Here is a 6,814-nt window from a genome sequence, read left to right as displayed (position 1 = left end):
TAAAAAATTACATCCGCCCCTACTACCGCTCGAGCAGCTGCGCCTGGCCTGAGGCCACGGTACTATTGCTCCCACAGAGTGGTACTACCGCGAGGGCCTGCGGTACTACCGCTCCGGAGAGCAGTACTACCGCATGCCCCAAATCAGCAACACTAGGAGTCCTTCATTTTGCAGAGAAGACAACAGAGGGAAACACTAAAACCAGAACTGCCATAACTTCTGCAAATGAGCTCCGAATTGAGACAACTCAAGCTTGTTGGTTATAGTAAGAAGAGGCAGGGGAGGTATGCCTAACAAGAGAGGAGAGAAACCTCCAACAGAGAAGAATCGGCAGAGCCTCCAACATCGAAAACATCATAGAAGATGCATGTAAACTCCGTTTTCGATGAACTCGAGCTTGTCATGTAAATGACCAAAAGCTCCAAATCTCACAAGGAGAAGAACCAAACAAGAACCAATAAAGATGATGCAAGGATGCAATGGTTTGAGCTCTCTATGAATGATACGATCACGCAACTCATCGAGAGCCCCCCTTGATAGTACGGCAATCGATCCTATAACCCGGTCTCCCACAACTACCATGAGACCGATAAAATAGAAAACCTATCAAGGGCAAACCTTTGCCTTGCACAAAGTCCACTTGAGCTAGATGATGACGAACTACTCCTCCTCAAGACGGACCACCTTTCTTGATTGCGTTGGCTCGATGAAGACTAGTTGATTGCTCCCCCATACTCCACTACGGGTGAGCCACTCTTCCGCTCATCTTCACAAGTCCATCGTCACCACAATGGACGGCAAGCTTCAAGCACTTGATCTCTTCATGATGCATCACTTGAACTTGCACACCGCAACCATACCATGGGATCACTTGATCCCTCGATACATCTTGTGCGCTTTGTGTGTTGAATCTTTCCAACTCTCTTCATTTGAATGATGTCTTGAAGGTAGACATGAATGATCACACAATCTTTTTCTTCAAGACACACATGACCAATCTTTGGATAATTCCTTAAAGCACCGTGGTCATCACAAACTCTCATTGAAACCAACAAATGGACTTCAAGAAATGCCTATGGAAAAATCCTTCAAATAACTCGATGCAACCATTAGTCCATAGAGAATGTCATCAATTACCAAAACCACACATGGGGGCACCGCATGTCCTTTCACCAATCATAGATGGATTTCACCTCACTAGAGTCCTGATGGACGGCGGCAGCAGCCTGAACCTGCTTTATCAGGATAAAGTGCGCAAGATGGGCATAGACCCATCAAGGATTAAACCCACAAAGACGACCTTCAAAGGCGTCATTCCAGGTGTATAGGCCAATTGTACAGGCTCAGTCAGACTTGAAGTGGTCTTCGGATCCCCGGATAACTTCCAAAGCGAGGAGTTAATCTTCGACATAGTTCCATTCCGCTGCGGCTATCATGCTCTGCTCGGACAAACCGCGTTTGCAAAGTTCAACGCGGTGCCGCACTATGCATACCTCAAGCTCAAGATGCCAGGCCCTCTAGGAGTCATTACGGTCAACGGAAACATTGAATGCTCCCTCCGAACGAAGGAACACACAGCGGCTCTCGCGGCAGAAGTACAGAGCAGCCTCTTAAGGCAATTTTCGAGTCCGGCCGTTAAGCGACCGGACACGGACAAACGCGCCCGGAGTAACCTACAACAAGACCACCTGGCACGTTCCGAGCACGCGTAGCAATGCGGCCCCAACCCCAGCCCTTGCAAAATTGCAAGACTGGTCCTTCACGTACATCATTACGCTCTGGAGATACCATGGGCATAGGGGGAGGGGCACGACCACGACAAGCCCAGAGTGCGGCTCAACCACACCAGGGGCTCCCATGTGTGTCACCCCTTTTCTTTTTTTTTTCTTTTTTTTCTTTCTTACACACAGGACTCCGTTCACCAGAGGCCCTGTCTGGCAGACCCGCCGGACTCACGATGCAACAGCCAGGGGAGGAGAAAGGCTACGATGATATCCAGGTGGTCTCCATTACGAGCATTAAATCCATTTTATACACCATCCTGCAGCCTACCCCTGGAGGGGGACATGTTTAATAGTCCTATCCCTTGCTTACCGCACTATTCGTATCGTTCTGCATTCATGGCAGTACTTCTTGAATAAACAATGCATCGCTTTTTGCTTATAACTGCATTTCTTTCTTACATATATGTTCATTTATGACATGTTGCATCCGCACACTTTGGTACGGCTAAATACACCAGGGGCTTAAGTTCCCCACATTATGGTGTGACAAGTCCGAACACTTTCATGAGTGCGGCACCCCGAACTTATAGCATTATATGCATCGGCTCCGAATCATGTCTTGGGTCAATAGTTGGTTTGCCCGGCTCCCATGTTTTGGTACCTTACGTTCCGTTGTATCGGCTAAGCTAGCACTGGGAGAACCACTGTGATTGCGCCCCGGTTGAGCTGGGCGAGCGCCTCAGTGGAGAAAGCTAAAACTGACCATCATGATAAGGCGAGAGCTGGTCGCTGTTCGAGAGGTTTTTTTGAGTCCCTAAAGACTTATGCCTCTTAGAGCGAGGAACCGGCTTTGTCCGGCCCAGGCGTGGATAGCGCCCCGAACTCGGTCTTCCGAACACTAGGGGCTTCGCCGAAATTTAAAATTATAGAATTCTATGGCCAAGTGAGAGTGTTCAAGCATTATAAGTCTGGTTTCCTCGTTTGTTGTGTTGAACGCCTCCCTAGATGGACCCAAAAATGGGAACAAGAGCGCTCAAGTTTATCCCGAACACCCCAACACTTGTGGCATGGGGGCTGAAGCCGACGACTTGCCATCTCTCAGATTTGATAAACGGCCGCACAGAAGGTAATATTTTAAATTAACAAGCGTTGCTTAGCGCATATGAACAAAGTTTTCAGCGCACAAGATAACAAAATGCGAGTCTACTCAAATATTACATCTTTGGAGCACTCACTCGCAATCATGCAGGCACCCTTTAGGACACTCTTATAATACATTTCGGGCGTACGATACTCCTTGCCCGCCGGCGGCGCGTCCGTCAAAAGCTTCTCAGCATCCATCCTGCCCCAGTGCACCTTTGCACGGGCAAGGGCCCAATGGGCACCTTCAATGCAGGCGGAGTGCTTGACGACTTCAACCCAGGGACACGCGTCCACCAGCCACCGCACCAGGCCGAAGTAGCTCCCAGGCATGGCCTCCTTGGGCCACAGCCAAACTATGAGGCCCTTCATGGCCTGCTCGGCTACCTTGTGGAGCTCGACCAGCTGCTTCAGCTGGTCGCTAAGGGGCACCGGATGTCCGGCCTCAGCATACTGAGACCAGAAGACCTTCTCCGTCGAGCTCCCCTCCTCGGCCCGGTAGAAAGCGGCAGCATCGGACACGCTGCGGGGCAGATCTGCGAACGCTCCTGGAGAGCTCCGAATTCGGGTAAGTAATAGGTAATTCACATTCACAAGCTTGCTTTGCATGAAAAATGCCTTAACCTCCGCTATCTTCTTCAACGCCTCGATTTCTTGGAGGGCCTTGTGGGCTTCGGCCTTAGCGGCTTTGGCACTCTCAAGAGCCGAGGCAAGCTCGGACTCTCGAGTCTTTGAGTCACGTTCCAAACCCTCATGTTTTTCCATGAGAGCCTGGAGCTCTTGCCGCACCTCTGCCACCCGCGCCTCCTGCTTCTCTCGCCCGGCTCGCTCCACGGCCGCATTACGTTCGGCCGCGGACACCGCCTCCTTTAGGGTCGCCACTTCGTTCATGGCCCCTGGAGTACCCACGTTATCCTTGTTATTTTTCTTGCAACCAAATCCTTTTCTGTAAGGTACAAATTAAATACGGTGTTGCTCACCTTCCTTTTCCTCGAGCTGCTTCTTGGCATGGCCGAGCTCGCTCTCGGACCGCTCGAGGCTCTGCTTCAAAGTATTGACCTCCGCAGTCAGTGCGGCAGAGGTCAGCAATGCAGCCTGCAATCCCATATTGACATATTTTTTAGAACTCCTGCGTATATCTTTTTAGATCCTCAGTCCGGCTTTTCTTTCCGAACACCGAACCGAGCATCAGGGGCTACTGTCTATGCGGTATTATATTACATATCTTAAAATTCTTACCTCAAAGCCTGTTAGAAGGCTGCTGCAGGCTTCGGTCAGCCCGCTCTTGGCAAGCTGAACCTTTTGAATCACCGCACTCATGACAGTGCGGTGTTCTTCTTCGATGGAAGCGCCGTTGAGCGCCTCCAGGAAGTTATCTAGCGCCTCCGGTTGGGCAGAGGCCGCTGGTGTCACAGTCTTGCCCTTCTTACGAAGGGGCCACTCGCCGGACTTCGGAACCACTGCAGGTTCCGGTTCGGAGTCCGGTGCAGTGTCCGGAAGGTTGCCTTGCAGCACCTCCGGGGCCTCCTCCTCCTGGCGGGTCCCTTCTCGGGATCCCACCTCGGCATCGTCAGCATCATGGGGGGTTGAGGCAGTCGGAAGCGAATCCATATCCGACGTGTCCAAGGACCCGCTCGACGAAGCGGGAAGATCGTCCTTGGCCGGACTACAGGTTGTATGCGGCATTAGAAAGACACCGTGTGGCAAAAAGGACAATTATAAATTATCTAGGAGTCCAGATACTTACGATCTCGCCGGGGGCTTGGCCCTTGAGGGCCACTCCTCGTCGCCGTCGCCGACGTTGGTGGAGCAGTCCGGGGGAAGGGTCCTTCCCTTCTTGGACCCTTCGGCCTCCCTCGTTGGGGAGGCCTTCCTCTTCTTCTCTCCCCCCACTGGGGGAGAGGCCTCTTTCTTCTCCTCCTCGTCTTCAGGGGAGGAGTCCGCCTCGGAGTCATCGGACGATGAGTCCGATATCACCTGACGCCGGGAACTCCTTCGGGTTCCCGTGGCCTTCTTCTTGGCCTTATTCTCCGGCACTACGTAAAGTGCCCGGACCAGCAGCCCTATCAAACGGGCGTCCGCTGGGTCTTCTGGAAGGGGAGCCGGACAGTTAACCTGTCCGGACGTCTTCTGCCAGTCCTGTTAAAGGTATCGGGAGTTTAGATCCCGCATAGAGTCAAACTATGGAAAAAAATAAGTGTCCTATAAAGGATAACATAGCTTACCTCGCCGGCCGGGCGCTGCGTGCTGAATCCGCGATCTTTGGTTGCGGATGCGGGAGCTTCGGCGCCCTTAAACAGCACCCTCCAAGCAGCTTCGTACGTTGTGTCGAAGAGCCTGCTCAAAGTCTGATGCTGTGCCGGATCAAACTCCCACAAATTGAAGGCCCGTTGCTGGCAGGGGAGAATCCGGCGGACGAGCATGACCTGGATCACATTGACAAGCTTGAGCTTCTTGTTCACCAGGGTCTGGAGACAGGACTGGAGTCCGGTCAGCTCTTTCGAACTACCCCATAACAAGCCCTTCTCTTTCCAGGAGGTGAGCTGCATGGGGATGCCAGATCTGAATTCGGAGGACTGCCCATTTAGGGTCACGCGGCTCAGTGATGTAGAACCACCCCGATTGCCACCCTTTGATGGATTCCACGAAGGCACCCTCTAGGCAAGTGACATTGGGCATTTTTCCCACCATGGCGCCTCCGCACTCCGCTTGGCCGGACTTCACGACCTTCGGCTTGACATTGAAGGTCTTTAGCCACAAGCCAAAGTGGGGCTGGATGCAGAGGAAGGCCTCACACACGACGATAAACGCCGAGATATTGAGGATGAAATTTGGGGCCAGATCGTGGAAATCCAGGCCGTAGTAGTACATGAGCCCCCGGACGAAGGGGTGGAGTGGGAAGCCCAGTCCGCGGAGGAAGTGGGGAAGGAATACGACCCTCTCATGGGGCCTTGGGGTGGGGATGAGCTGCCCCTCGTCGGGCAGCCGGTGCGCGATGTCGCTGGACAGGTATCCGGCGCTGCGCAGCTTCTCGATGTGCCCCTCCGTGACGGAGGAGGCCATCCACTTGCCTCCCACTCCGGACATGGCTGGAAAGGGTCGAGGTGAGATGTGCGGACTTGGGCGCTGGAGCTCGAGTGCGCGGAGATGGATAAGCAAAGGAGGAAGAAGGCGTAGGTAAAGGAGGTGGATCCTTATCCCCTTATATATGGGCGGATGAAAATATGCGTCCCTACTAGCCTGGTAAAACTCGCTTATCTGCCAAGCACCGCAATCAATGGCGCGGTTGGGTTACCCACGTCCGTATTGATGGGAATCCCAGAATAAGGGGAACACGATCTCTGCTTCGACAAGACTTGCCAAGGAAACCGCTTCGCTAAACGCGCTGAGGTGGTATAATAAAAACGATTCAAGTAAAGGCTTGGTAGTGGTGTGACGTCATGCCACAAAATACTTCAGCAGATTGAACTTGTGTAAATATTATTCTATCTACGGTGGTATGTGGAATTTATTTTACAGAGCCGGACACTATCCTGGTGTTCACAATCTTCTATGAATTATTCGGAGGAGGAACCCGCCTTGCAATGCCGAAGACAATATGCGCGCCGGACTCGTCGTCATTGAAGCCTGGTTCAGGGGCTACTGAGGGAGGCCTGGACTAGGGGGTGTCCGGATAGCCGAACTATCATCATCGGCCGGACTCCAAGACTATGAAGATACAAGATTGAAGACTTCATCCCGTGTCCGGATGGGACTTTCCTTGGCGTGGAAGGCAAGCTTGGCAATACGGATATGTAGATCTCCTACCATTGTAACCGACTCTGTGTAACCCTAGCCCTCTCCGGTGTCTATATAAACCGGAGGGTTTTAGTCCGTAGGACGAACAACCATTACAACAATCATACCATAGGCTAGCTTCTAGGGTTTAGCCTCCTTGATCTCGTGGTAGA

This window comes from Triticum dicoccoides, chromosome 5B, assembly GCF_002162155.2.
Source record: "Triticum dicoccoides isolate Atlit2015 ecotype Zavitan chromosome 5B, WEW_v2.0, whole genome shotgun sequence".
Lineage (NCBI taxonomy): Eukaryota > Viridiplantae > Streptophyta > Magnoliopsida > Poales > Poaceae > Triticum > Triticum dicoccoides.
The sequence above is the reverse complement of the archived record's forward strand: the minus strand, read 5'-3'. Positions refer to the sequence as shown.